Genomic DNA, 15,856 nt, shown 5'->3' on the forward strand with positions numbered 1-15,856 from the left:
TTTGCCAATCTTTCTTTATCTTATGATTTCTAAATACTCTCCAAAATATTTTGCGTCAGTAAAAGTCGTATATGATCAGATTGCACTCTACATATAGAAACTATCACATGTTCAAAACCACACAGACAGAGGCCCATTGAGAACAACTGGCGCATGCGCATAAGGTACCAAATCCGGTATTAAAAGCAAAGTCGCCGCCCCACAATATCTTTCACCAGGTAAATTATTTTATACCTGCTTGAAAATAACAGGTAAAAATTAAATTTCAATGCGTATGGTCAATTTTTTGAAAAACTAATGTATTAAATATTAATGTAATGTATATATATATATGTATGTATATATGTTATAAACAATTGAAAAAAAAAAAATTTTCTCTAGGATAAAGTTTATAATTATATAAGTAATTAAAAAAAAATATACGAGTTTTATCAATTTTTCAATAAGTTATGATTTTTTAAAGTTGCAGTTATAATCCCCTAGCTTCTAACTACCCTATCTCAGTTAATTTCAATTTTAGGAAAAAAAGTCATAGAAACATTTTTGTGTAAAATTTTACGCTCTACAAATTTTATTTAAAACTTTTTTTTCTAACACTTACGGTTTCGCCAAAATTTCAAAAAAACGACTTTATTTATTTTTTTTCACCCCTTCTCGGGGGTGAATTTAAAAAAAACTTGCACAGTTCGTTTTTAGATGCCTCAAAGTAAATTATATCAAAAATTCAAGTTTTAATCTCAAATTCGCATTTACCCTACCGATTTTCTTGGACTAGACCGTATTATTCCCAAATTATACACATATATCATGTCATGTGTTATTAGCCAGTGTTAAAACATCTATGAATATCTTTTTATTATATCGTATCTAAAAATATTGTACGTGGGAGTCGAGCACGCTTCGGCAGGAATTGGGCCGGATCCCACCGGAGAAGCACACCCCCACAGAAGACCGCCGTGAAACAGCAGCATGCTACTGTGTTTCGAATAGTGAGTGAAGGGACCGGGAAGCCGTTTTCTTTTCTTTACCTTTCCTAGTCCATTCCTTCTTTCCAGTCGTCAGTCCTTTTTTAGAAAATTTTTGAAAATGTTCATGTGCGGTGGCCATCGCTTACCATCATAAAAAGCAGACAAAAGAAAATGTAAGAAAGAAAATATATGCATTTATAATAGTTATCTATGAAGAAGAGTAAGTTTTGATCGAAATTTTTTGTATGTTTTAACACAGTTACGTAAAATCAGAATGCATTTAACGAAATACTTTAAATGGTTGTTAATATAGGTTTAAAAAGCAGAATAATATAAACAGTATAATATACCAAATTTTTACTTTTTTTGATTATAAACAACTAGTTAGATTGAACAGATAAGTTATTAAGGATACATTAATAATGATTAAAAGTTTATCAAGTATTTAATTTTATCGAGATATTGAATGCTGTGACGTCACAGGCTACTAAATTTGTCACACCATAAAATTGACATCATCGACGGTATAAAACGATCATTTATTTTTACGACTTTGATCCCTAGCTTAATAATTATGTGTGTGTTTTTTTGCAATGTGAAACGTTTTATTTTCTTTTTGATTTTTTACGCCGTTATAATTTTTTTTTGCCCGTACCTAGTAAATTATTTGATTAATGAATTGAGTTTTCGTATCTAAAACTCATAACTCATATATGAAGCTGTGGTGGTTCAGTAGTGAGAACCTCTGACTTAAACCTAAAAGTCGGGGCTCGAGACCAGGCGAGTATGCAGGAAGTAAATTGATTTTTCAATTTATCTACGCATTATCCACATGACCACTGCTTAAAATGGTGAAGGAAAACAGCGTGAGGAAACCATGAATCAAAAGATCGACCTGATCCCTCATGGGAGGCCTGTCTCCCTGCAGTGGAAAAAATATGTAGTGATGATTATCTAAAACCCATATAATTTAACGTGCATTTTTCCCATTCCAAGTTACCTATACCACAGATAACCTATACTCATTATCTCAATATCAAAATGTATTCAGCTTATGAAAGTTGGCTGTATACTTAGTATATAGTGTGTATTCTGCAAGATAACTCATATTTGTATATAATCAATAGCAATATTTTACTGGGAAGATATGGTAACGGCCTCTACGACATCTCTGAGTCGGCGGATCGCACGGTTACGTCAATCGTCTCCAGGGAATTCCAGTAGTGCAATGGCTTTTTAAGTCTTCATTATATAATGGTGAATTACGTTAATTTTTCGGAATCTCTTGCATCGAAAAAGACATGGATCTAATAACATGTAATTATGATTTTTTTAATAAACTTAATAGGGAAAAATTTTTTCTAGAATCTTATTATTTACTAGCTGACTGCCGCGTCTTCGCCTGTGGTACATATGGTGGTACGTAATACATAGCATTTGTCTCTCAGTAAAGTTGCAGCTTGCGTTAGTGAAAAAATATTTGCAATCGGTCCAGTGGTTTTTCGTGAAAACATTACAAACATACAAAAATACAAAAGTTTCGTCTTATATAACTAATTGCGTACATTAGATTTTACACACAAACATAATGAGGAATACAATAAAGTAGCTACTTAAATCATCGATAGCACATATATAGGCCTATGTAAACAGCTGAAAATAGAATTTCAGGAGAAAAGGACGATTACAGTTTACTGACATCGTAACAGCTCACGACGCTTTTAACGAGCCCTTAGCTCCTTAGCCGTTAATTAAGGTTATTAATCCGAAGGCACGGCTACCTTGTTTTCCCTAATTGGTAGCAATTTTATTTCAGTCAGCGAAACCCAGGCCTTAGTTTTCATAATAAAATGTAAAATAAAAAAAACGCGATGATACTTCGTAATTAGATGAGAATTTCTTTACTATTTCTATTAAATGCAGTTTTCTAAGAAATAACGAATGCATTCATGTATAATTAAAAGTGAAATTGAAAAATAAACAAAGCTGATAAACATTTTAAGTTTTTTATTTATTGTATTAAATCAATGTATAAACATTTACGCTAAATAGCGATTTAATTCAAACGTCGATCTCCGACTTTATAAAACTTAAGTAAACACAGCGAAAATTATTTATCGAAAGGAAAAAGGAGGCGGAAAGAGATCGCAGGATAACAGAATTATTTTTCCGAGCATCCGCCGAACCGGTGGAGGTCGTTATTCAATTACAAGGGAAAATGCGAAGCGATGTTTACCTGTGTTGCCGCGGGACATTCGAAAAATCTTTTTACCATAATTACCTATACGATTCTGTTTTAGAGAATTTTAGACGGCGTGTTAATGAATACGGAAAAATCCTATTTCGTCTGAAAGGTGATTTAGCGAGTTTATCTGGAAATGGACGCCGCCGACGGCTTTGCTTTATCGGTAACAATTTTTGTCATTTATTCGAAATAATCCAATATGGCGGGCGCAGCGCGTGATCTCATTGACACTAAGCTGAGCCACGGGTAGCCATCCATTATTCATGGTGTCGGACGTGGGTAATGGTTGATTTGCTTTTGAAATTCTGCAATGATGGCGATACTTTTGTGATGCTAATAATGTGTACAATGTGGAGGTTTGTTAAGGCTCACCATTTTTTAAAGATAAAGTGGAATATGCATAACAGAGCCAAAGCGTTGTTGACGTCACAGGCGAGGCATGTCAGCTGTGCTTGTGTTTGAATTTGCTAAAAATTTGCGTGACCTACAAGTGTTCGCAAGAAACTATAGTGCCTGATTGTTGAATTCTAAAGGACATCGAGTGTAGTGATTAGGCAATTTGCGTCCGTATAAACCTTACATTTATTCTAACCTTTTATCTTTAAATTGCGAAAACTAAATAAAATACATAAAAATATTAACTAATAATTACCTACTACTGAAGTCTTCTATTGTTAGAAAACTAAATTATCATCGATACATAAATCTGAATTAAATTTCCATCTACAGATTACAGCAATTTAGCATTAGAATTAACAAATTCAATTATCTGTTTTCCACATTACATCTCACAACGCTTACCAGTAGCTATTTCAGTCTTGATCATAAATTGATGGCGGGATAATACATGTAACATCGCGTGCAGGTGTGCCTGCAATGTAATTAATCACTTGTTACAATTACCCAAAAGCCTATATATGCTATTGACCGGGCTTTTTTAAACAAATGAGGACAGCAGATTATTAATAAATTATTTTTATATAATTTGTTTCAATGTTTGCTGATGTAGGTGTAATAATTACGTTACTTTGTTTTTGTTGTTTGTACATGGAGAGCTCAGGACTTGAGGTTATTTTAATAAATAAATATCGGAAAGTGGTTATCACTAAATATGGTTATGTTTAGTAGTCTCCTATATATTGCGAAGAGAATGTTAATTTGTACCTACTTCATGTTTTATTAAACTTAATCACTCTCAAGTATAGTTTAGTTATTATTTTTGCCATTTAGTAAGGTCTACTGCTAAATCAATGATGAATAAAGTGGATTCGGCAGCTAGTTTTGACTCGTGTGAACAAGAAGACTATGCCTGTATCGAAGGCTTTTTATTCTGAAATATACTGGTAGTAATGTTACATGACTTATGTCAATCACAGTCCTTCGTTTCCCTTTTGGACTTACGAAAGAAGGTAACAAATAGAGCAGTCTGATAATCACATCCAGATATGTTCTAATACATTATTAATTAATTAATTATCTTCTTTTGCGCGTTTGATATGAAGTAGAATGAAATGAAGTCTTGTTTATTTATTTATAATAAGAAATAAATGAGAACATTTTCTCACCATGGAACAGAGACCTACATACTAAATATTGTAGTAAGAATACGATGAATCTTAATAATAACTTATTTAAACATTGAACATATAAATTGTAACAAGTTATACGAAATAACTTTATTACCACACCACATTCTTTGTTCATGTAATATTCGTTATAAACTATAATATCACTTTACTCGAAAGCCGATGTTTTTTTAAACTTAAAGTGCATAATTTCTACTAAATGACGCTGTAGTGTTAAAGCATTATAAATGGTCGGATTGCATGCTGACAGTGCCGTGATATAAGGAGTTTTTCTCCATAATAAATTACAATGTTTGCGTCTCAGAATTTATTAGTCTGACCATTGATTTGTTATTATCATACCATTACACGTTCTCAATTAATAAAGGTATTTTAAAAAGACTTGATATAATTTTAACACATGATGTTACGGACGTTAGGTAGGAGTAATCATTTATTGATGAAGCATGATCAATCACGGTCTTTTATAATCAAATAAATAACAAAGTTTGATTAAAGTTTAGTGTTAAAAACCCAAATACTTAGTGTATTTTCAGCCTTACTCGCTATATTATTAAACCGTAAACTATTTTCGAAATACATCTGTATTAACGATCCCTTTCGGATTTTCTAACACGGCAGAAAACAAACATCGACACTTTTCAATACCATTTATCCTGATCTCAGAGTCAGTAACAAATGCAACATTGTGAATAGTCGATGAAATATAGGTAGCGTTTTCAGTGCAGGAAGTTGTCTATTCACGTTTGCGGTAAGCTCGAGCGTCGCAGAGACAACTTTCAACTTATTTGGCGAAAATTTCACATTCACAATTTTCATAGCGTCAAGCCAAACAATTTGGAACTCGGCGTATACTCTCTGCAAATATTTACACTGTATTCGACTATCGCAGTTGTTTGTAACTGCTACGTAAAACGATTTAGTTGGTCGTTTTTCAGATCACAAATGTAGACGTTTAATACCTAACTATGCGTTGTGGGTTTGTTGTAAGTTAGAAATCTGAAGTTGAGATTGATTGGTAGGAAATAGGTATATCAATATTCTAGATCACCGATTTTGAACAGTCTCCGCCTCCTTGGTGTGGTAAATGCGTGAGTGTAGAACCGAAGGGTTCTGGTTTTGATTCCTGGTGGGGACGCACAAAATTATCTCGGTCTGGAAGGAAACAGAAGGCTCATCATCAACTTGTTCCTAAAGAAAATCGATCAGTGAAACAGATGAATATCTGCCCCATACCCCATAAGGGGACTCGGGACTTCACTTTAATCGTCCATGCAATATGCATTCTCATCGTATGATATTTGTTGTACTCACATATACATGTTCCCGCTGCAGGGACACGGGCCTTCTCTGAGGATTCAGGCCATACTCCACCATACTGGACAAGTGCGGGTTAGCAGATGTCACATAAACTCGAACTTTTGGACATGCCAGTTCACGTAAATTAATTCAATTTATTAATTGCCATATCACGTAAATAATACGAAATATTATTTATAGTTGGATAGTGAATATTTCACCATATTTAATTCTTAGCAATACTGACTAAAACTAATTAGAAATCTAAAACTGTCTCTAATAAAATTTCAACTCTCTGAATGAAAATAAAGTCTAGAATATACTCTCGTACATTTTAGTCGTTGCTTATCTGTTTAAAATACAATCTCATCTTCTTTAAAATATTTTCAATGTCCAGATATTGCAGTGAATACAGGTCTGCAGAATACATAAAAGGTCAGTGGATATAATTTCACTTCAATCTAGGTTATTTAATATTGCTTGTATAAAATTTTCTTGAAAATATTTTAATCTGAATGTATCAGAGGAATGGAGAGCAATTCTATATTTATATTTAACTTGTCGACCCAGTACCATGAATGGCTTGAATTAGTTTCAAGAAATATCATAGATTTTATGATTGGGAATATATACTTCTATTTTATAAGTTTGCATTATATAGATTATGTAAAATTTCAAAGAGAATGTGTTTTGGTTTTCAGTCGCAAAATTATCAGCAGTCCGTAACAAATATAATAAAGGTTCGCCTGCTATCGGTAAAATTGGTTGACATGGTACTTGAGTAATAAAATCGGTAAAATAATAAGGAAAACTAAATAAAAAAATTTAACCGCCTTCAAACTTTTTAGAACTAGAACAAATTTAAATGAGACTACATGGTAGGTACATAATTATTATAGTCGAATTGATAACCTTCTTGTTTGAAGTCGGTTGAAAACGTATAGTGGAAGCCGTTCTCACTTGGGCGAGGATGCATTTTACACATACTTTGTTCTATAATCTCAAACGAGCTGACCTCACGCTCCAAAGTTATTCCATTACCCTTTTATATAATATGTTTTAAAGCTCAGTTTCATACTGTTATCCCGTAAGTTCTAATATTGTCTAAGACGAAGCTGGTATTATAAAAGCTGAAATAAATGTTCGCGTATACAATAGTTTATTCTCATTTTAATAAACTTGAGAAAGTCTACACAATGCTTTGTTAAATAAGATTTTACTCAAACTTATAGTTGTGCTAGCAATAGGGAGTTGTAATTTATAAAATATTCTTATACGTACAATTCTCACGCGTTTTAGTAGAAATATTTATATGCTTCAGAAGTTTATATTGTAGAGTCAAAGTTTTAACATTAGCATTATTAAAATGATATCACTATTCTGCAATCCTTCTGCCTATAAAGTATAAGTGTGCCAAATTTCATACTCCTTCATCCACTGTTCCAAAAAATTGTCTAAAAAATCTTTCACATATAAATATATTCGGGATAGAATAGCACTTGGCATTGAAATTTTCATCATTAACAGAATGAGGGCAATTATAACTAACATACACGCACGTGCAATATAATTGAAGTACGCTTGAGTTGTTGCAACTATTTTTAAATTCAATATTTGATTGAACATTTGACTGAATAAACGAAGCTTCAATCAATGCTACTCAAATAGAGGATTCGGCGAAGTGTCATTAGCATAAATTATTTATATACTTTAAACCGATAAAAATCATAATTATGCAACCGAGGTATTATGTTAACGAGATCTGGCAGCTGATGGAAGCTCACTTTAGTAACTCCAGGTTGCTTGCGAATTTCGGATTTTAAGTCGTTTTAAATAGCGTGTATTTGGAATGATTAATACAAAACAGTATCCTATCCTATCCTACTAAACTAATAATATAAATGCAAAAGTTTGTGAGGATGGATGTACGTGAATGTGTATTTTGTTACTCTTTTACGCAGAAACTGCTAAACCGATTGCAATGAAATTTGGTACGTAGATAGCTGGACAACTGGAATAATATACAGGCAACTTTTTATCCCGATATTCCTACGGGATACGGACTTACGCGGGTGAAATGACGGAGCGCAGCTAGTTATTCTATACATGTTATATTTTAGAATTCTTTTGAACAATACTAGACATTATGTAGCTTTCGCATTACACACATAGATAACAATGATTAAATATATTACATTGCTGTAAAACCATCCTGTTAAACCAAACTTATGATTGATGGAAGAGCTTTTTAACCATCATTGTAGAATTTATTACATAATCTATTAAAACCATATTCGAACTATGTAAAAGTATCGAACGGTTTTCAGTAAAACTCACCCGTATTATTTGCTCAGCGACGAATAAATCCACGTGAGGTAATTGGATAGAAAGAGCGCACGCCTACTAACGAACTTTGCTGATTATAATTAAGCTAAAGCCTTTAAACGAATGAGTTTTTTAAATTTATAAAGTCCTATATTTAGCACGTCATTGCGCTTTTTAAAAACATGCCGTAACGACTTACTACCTCTGGCATGGAATATTAATGAATTCTAAATGCGTTCGTTTATACTTGTACATTTTTAATTAGTGGTTCTGCTACAGTTGAAGCTGTTGTGTTTGGAAGAAAAGATAGCAAAGATGTTGTTATACCTCTCTTTATAAAAAAGCATTTAACACTATTCGAATGCGTACGTATATGCCTATAAATAAATGAATAAATAAATAAAATAAGTTTATTTCTCAACCATACAATAAACACATATAAACAAAACGTTGGTCCCGTACTAGATAATAATCTGTATTACAGGTACCGAAAAATTGCCGACGGAAAAAGGACGTATAATAATTGTTTTACTTGTTTTTATTAGCTTCACCTGTAGAAGCCTGCAGGTTTGCATGTGACCGATTCTTTTAGACTAGATTTTGACCCACTTTGAATAGACAGACTTAATTAAAACTTTGTATATTTATCAACGATCGGTGACAGAACAATCGCTTCAAAGCGATGAGCCGCCAATTTGTACGATGAAAGTTTTTGTGTATTTTTTTGTATACAACTGTGCAGTGTGCAAAAAAGACTTTATATATAAACAACAAAAATAAACATACATTATACACATAATTTCATGATTTTATCTTAATATTCTGATTACGATTGCCAGTAACGTGACACAGTTTAGTCGATGTAAATTAAAAAGTATTTTATTGTTTTTAAAACGTTATTTTTATTCAATTCCTCTCTGTAGTAATTCCTCAAGTAAATAACTTTATGGTTCTCGTTAGCAATATACAATACTTCATATATAATAAAAATAATACAATTTAATTGAAAGATACGTACTTATTACTTTAGAAACGTGGTTTTGACAGTATAATTTTTATAGTATAATTGGTAGGTACATATACAGATTAAAAATTATTAATTGAAAGTCTTTGTTAATGCCAACGTCCTTCACCGATTTTTAACAAAGGTAACCCGCACAAAGCGAGGCGTAACCTGTGACTGTAACACTCGTTAAAATTTTAATCCCCTTTGAAATATCAATCTGATTGAAAATGCACCGACACACGGAACTTTATCAACAGCGTAACAATGAAAATATTTAATTCTAAATTTCGTTATTTGCTATCACATGGCTTGCAGGTTGATTATATTTGAATAACAATGTTTGACCACATGCATACGATTTGTCGTTAATATATAGTAAGTTTATTAGTATTATTATTTATTATTTAGTTTATTTAAGATTATATGCAGGTACTTCGTTCCATGTGTTTACAGTGGGCTTTTTACACTAAAATTCTCTAGATTAGTTACCCTACCATTGTTGAGACCATTTTTAATATATTATTGAAATCTTAATTAAACTATGTAACTCAACGTAGTCGTTGTTTCCTTGCTCTATACTAAAAAGACTATAGACGACAAGGATATACAAGTGCAAAATTCTATTTCTTCAATTACTTAGTCAAGCTTATTATGTCATCGCCTCATTACATCTACTATTTCGTCATAGATCTTTTTTTTATTTCAATGAAAATTGTCCTGATTGAACTGTGATATGTAAAGAATAGATAACCTAAGTTTATAATTATTACTTCGCAATTTATAGTCATGTGCCACAAACCCAAAGATCCACCAACCCAAATGTATGATTTTTTAATATGAATTTATTTACAATATTCAAATATGATAGAGTATTTCACAATGTTCATATATAAATTCTTTTCCAATATTTCTAATCATTAACTTCGAGAGGCTTCAGTGCAAAAGGTACACAATGCTGTGTGGTTGGACGTCTTTAGTGAAGGTTTCCTGTGCAGACGGTGCTGTAGGTATCATTAAAATTGAAAAACCACGTGTTTCGTCGAATTTTTTTTTTCAAGTCCTTATCAATAAGGCATTTGAAGTTATAGGAGACACTGAGTGTCATTCTGGAGCGATAAAAAGTTAATGCTACTATGAAATTCATACGATAATGTGATACCGTATCGTTATAGTAAATTAGAAACATCAAATAATCCAAAATGATGCAGTTGAACTGAATACTGAAGGTAATATATAAGGAATAACATCTATTAAACTAGTCCAAATTTAACGCGTGCACAGCTGCGGGCAGTAACTAGTACTCACTAAAACTCATAGTTTTCTTGAAAAACATTGTTGCATACACAATTACCCAAGTAAATGTATTTTTCTCTGTGTGGTTATTATTTCCAACAAACATATTATATTCGCAATTAAAATTCACGAAACGAAAAAACAATAACGATTAATTAACATCAAATTTATTTTATCACTCACCAATTTATTTCTGTTCAATGAACATCAATAAGTTTTTGTATCGACACGTCGACAAAGGATTTTAATTATAAATCTTGATTATAATTGCAAATTGAAATGAAAATATTGGCTTGAATTGATCTGCTTTTTCTTTGAAATTGATACAAGCATACCGACTTGGCGATATTGTGTTTTTGATTAATATATATTGACTCGTGTGATTATATTTTCATTTAAATCATTTCACGTATTTATAAAAAAAAGGTGTGTGTGCGATTCACGCACGATAGAAACTTCAGTAAATCTACAAAAGAACGAGATGAATATATATAAAATATAAAATGGTATGTATATTTCTGTCTCATTCTTTCCCGGCTTCATTTATACATTTGTGTATTGGTGTCCCTTACCTGTCGTTTTTCCGTTGCATCAGGTTTGAAATCACAACGATTCTAAAGAAGTTTCACTTCAAAAATAATTGAAGAACATATTTATATCATACCTAACAAACCAAAGAAAGCAAGCAACCAACTAAAAATTTAAGTCATTTCCAGGGAAATTTCCTCGTATATAATTCACATGTACATGTATAACAATTTAAAGTCGTGCAGCATTATGAAAATTGCGACATATTACCCTGTGCAGGTTTCAAAACGATCGCGATAAACGTTAGAGCAAATTGCGCGTTATGTCTGAGGACGGTTTTATCCCCGTGCAAGGTTGGACCCATTCTATCAGTTCACGCTCCATCAACCGCGTCTATACCTTTGTTTCTAATGTTGAGTTCACACGACACAACAATTTCCAGAATATTCCAGAACATTCAGTACGCTGATGGACAGATAGGGATTTTTGTTGTGCTCGGAATATCGGAATGCTGAGCCGGTTGTACAATCAATGCAGATTGGTATACTTCGTGTTTTTCTGTTAGCAAAAACAAAAACTTGACTAAAATGCTATTAATTATTATTTTTTTGTTATTTTGATTATGAGACAATAATTTTTATATTTTTATTGATTTGTATTTACATTATGTTATGTTTATTAATCAAAACGTTTATATGTCACGTCTTGACAGATATTTACCTTATTAAGGCACCAAAACCTTCTGCTTATTTTAATACCTAAACCAATTTCTTCTTAATTTACAAAGCATATACGCATAGAAATATTCCAACACAATTATTTGAGCGAATATTTAGTACTCCATTTACTCCATTTTCGAATTCGAAATAAACATCGCATCGAAATTGAATTGTTTTCAAAGTATAATTACGGCGCGATCATAAAAAGATGCTCAGTTAAATATCCTAATGGAGTTTACAAGCAAGTTAATGAGTGCCTTTGTTCATAATCCGATGTCGAAACTCGTGGAATTAATTCAACGAATTCCTGACTTTTTCAATTTACACCAATTAGTGGCTAAAACACGTGGCTTATTATCTTAAGATTAACACTAATTAAGACTCCGGAGCAGGCTCAGCAGAGACCTCAAAGCGAGTGGCGTTCTTTGAAATCGTTGCTACTTAATTAAAATTCATAATGTTTACTTGAATTACTTTTTAATGCCGTGAACTTACATTTTTCAAGGCTTTTGGGCCTGATACAAATTTAGGTACGGAAAACTGAGACTAATTGTAACTGTCAAAGGGTTTTTCGTAATTATCTAGCGTAACGTTACCTTCAGGAACATTATAAAAGAAGACGAAATATTTCTCAGAACTTGTATGCGAGAGAGGCTCACTAGATCCACATTTCCTTATGACTTCTGTCGGTGGTTAATATTCTGAAAAACGCTGTTCAGAGTATTCCCCATTGAGACGTGTCAGTCTATCAGCTCTCTATCTAAAAAACAACATTGAACAAAGCAAGCACATTTTAAACGAACCGCGAATTGAAAGGCGAGTATCAATTCAATGTCATACCCGTCCGACCCTTTTTATGAAATGATAGAACAATATTGGTCGCCACAATACAATATGCGAGTCGCGCATCGTTTCTGTCAGATGTCACTCGTTTGGAATAAGCTGATTAGAGATGTAATTTCCTCCGTGCCGACTCCTTGCGATCGCTCGAAAGCAATAAAATTTCGACTAACATTTTAATGAGAATTCAAGTCGCGTAAAACGATGACATTAAACATATGTTTTGTAAACATGCAGTTGTACGCTCTGGATTCATTTATTACTTCAATTATTTTAATTGCTTAATACGGATATAAAGGAATGTTTAATACACATTTCGTAATAATAAAATTTTAATTAAAAAACTATTTGATATGTATTTCCATTATTGTGATGGAAACTGAGAGTCCATTTTCGTTGAATATTTCCAGGTGAAATATAAAGCTTACAGCACATAATAGTACAGAAACCATATTACAAAATAATGTAGATTCTGACATGAAATAGGTGTAGCTATTGTCTGCTTTCGGCAGTCTACGGCTATTGATCATGGCTATACACAACCTGACAGAAACATATGTTCATATTGTGACCGCCTGATCGATTCTTCTATTATGTTTTATTCGTGAAGTTATTAATAACATACAAAAGAAGTTCAGAGTCTATACTAAAAATACAAAATAGAAGTGTTTCTTAAACGACTTCAATAAAAGGAGGAGGTTCTCAATTCTACTGCATTTTTTGTGCTTGTTACGTCATAACTTTTTACTAGTTGAATCGATTTTGGTAATTCTTTTTTATTCGAAAGCTGGTGCCTTCCGTGTGATCCTATTTAATCTAGCTCTGACAATTTGAAGGTGGTTTAGATTTGTTGAAAATAATTTCATTGTTTATTTGTTTTATTTTATATCTAAGCGGGGAACTAAGCTGGAGGGTCGCCTGATGGTAAGCGATCACCACCGCCCATGAACATTCTCAGAGGCTCTGCTAATGCGCTGTGCAAGTATTTGTTTGTTGAACGTGCTTATCTCAAGAAGTACTCGACCAATTAAAATACGTTTTTTTCAAATTTTTATTGGCAAAATAATATCGTTATAATATAAATGTGGTATGATATTACGATTAGTACTCTAAAACAACTACCTGCCCAACTAGCGGCCAAATCGATCGCTAAATATTCAGAACTAACAAGGTATCGTAGTCGAGTTAAACTAGAGTTTGGTATCACTTTATTATCCGTACAAGTTTCCAACTAATTGGACGATAAGCATTCGTAAAAAAATATAGACTTATTAAAGAGATAATACGATTATTCAATTATATGTTTTAATGAACAACTCACAGAAACAACAATAAAAAGAAAATTAGTCAAAATGGTGGCGAACATTGACCAATGCGAATTCGTAACATACTAAAATCTAGTATTTGACTACTTATTCCTATGTTTTATTCCTACATGTTTTTATAGGTTGACAAAATATTTATTAAAATAAACTGGCTACGCTTATGATCGACACAATGTTCCACTGTATTATATTCACAGTAGATTCTCATTATATCATAAATCCTAATGAATGAAACTTTTCACATTTGTATGATGTTTTTAGATGTTTTGGCTAGTTAATCTTAAATGTTCTAACCTCATCGTATCGGCACTTTGTTAATCATTTTTTCGATTGCCTTTTCCGATTTGATGTAAACAATTTTATTTTTTGTTTAATGTGTGAGTCTAGCATGCTACAACCCGAATTGGGCCCATTGGCAACGGGAAAAAAATACCAGACCCCCAAATAAATTTGGCGTGAAAGAGCAGCATGTAAGCCCATATCCTTTTCCTTCACCTTTCCAGTCCACTCCTTAATTCCCACCACCACAATTCATTCCTTTATCTATTAACACTGGGCATCTCACTTTCAGAGATAGATAGGGCGGCGAACGCTGAAATCCATGCGAACCGTCAACTCTTAACATAAAAAAATTCAGTAAAGTTTAATGGATTTAGAAGTACGTCCTCATAAAATTGCCACCACCATGCATTTGTCAATAGAGAGCCTCATTACAGATTTGAAATGTAACCAAGCATACCCGCAAATAATATTAACCAACGACATTCTGTAACATATAGGCGGAAAACTACCGGAATTAAAGCTAAATTACATCGGGATTTGAAAACTAGGTTGTGCAGGACTTAATAAAATCGAGTTAGTCTAGCTTAAATCGTAGGTAATTCAGTGATTCAAAGCCGTCTAAATGGATTCAGGACGCTTTTATACGCTTTCAAATCAGTTTAATGCTAATACACTCTGTGTAGGCTAAAATAAGCTCGGATTTAGCCGTGATTTAAACTTTTTTGCAACATTTTATATGACGCAATTACGCGACTGTACTTCTATTATGTTTTTAGGTGTTTATATTTAATTTCCATAGTGTTTTTGAGGTTTCCTAGTCAATACTTTGAGATGTAATTGAAAAGGTAGTTTAGAGAGGGGTAAGTATATATTTCTAAGAAAAATTTAAACGTTATGATTCTACGAGAACTAAAACAATTTAGAAATTATGAAAACTGAACCAGAATATCCGTAAATAAAATGAGCTTTTAGATATACAAAGTTCATTCAGATTTCTTCAATAGTAAACCATTCATAATCTCTCCATAAAACATTTCGGTCGGTTAAGCGGTTCATAAAGTTAATAAGCAGACGGACAGTGGTTCATAATTAATCAGTATAAAAATTGTTACGGACTTTGTATTTGACAATTTGGAGTTGACAAAGGACAAAAAATCAATCCAATACGTATATCTTTACAGCCAGTAATTATATAACCTCTTTTTGCGGAAAAATAAAATTCGAATTTCAAAAATATAAATTATCTTATATCATAATATTCAATAATATTTTTGTTGATAAATTGAAATTATTGAAGCATAAAGTACCCATTGTAAAATAATTTTGTGTATATAAAGCACGAGTAATTTTTATTTATTTATTTTTATTTATTTATTTATTTATCCAAATCACATGCCATTACAGGTTACAACCCAATGCGACAGCGACTTACAACAAAAA

Source organism: Zerene cesonia, chromosome 12 (genome assembly GCF_012273895.1).
Source record: "Zerene cesonia ecotype Mississippi chromosome 12, Zerene_cesonia_1.1, whole genome shotgun sequence".
NCBI classification, from domain to species: domain Eukaryota; kingdom Metazoa; phylum Arthropoda; class Insecta; order Lepidoptera; family Pieridae; genus Zerene; species Zerene cesonia.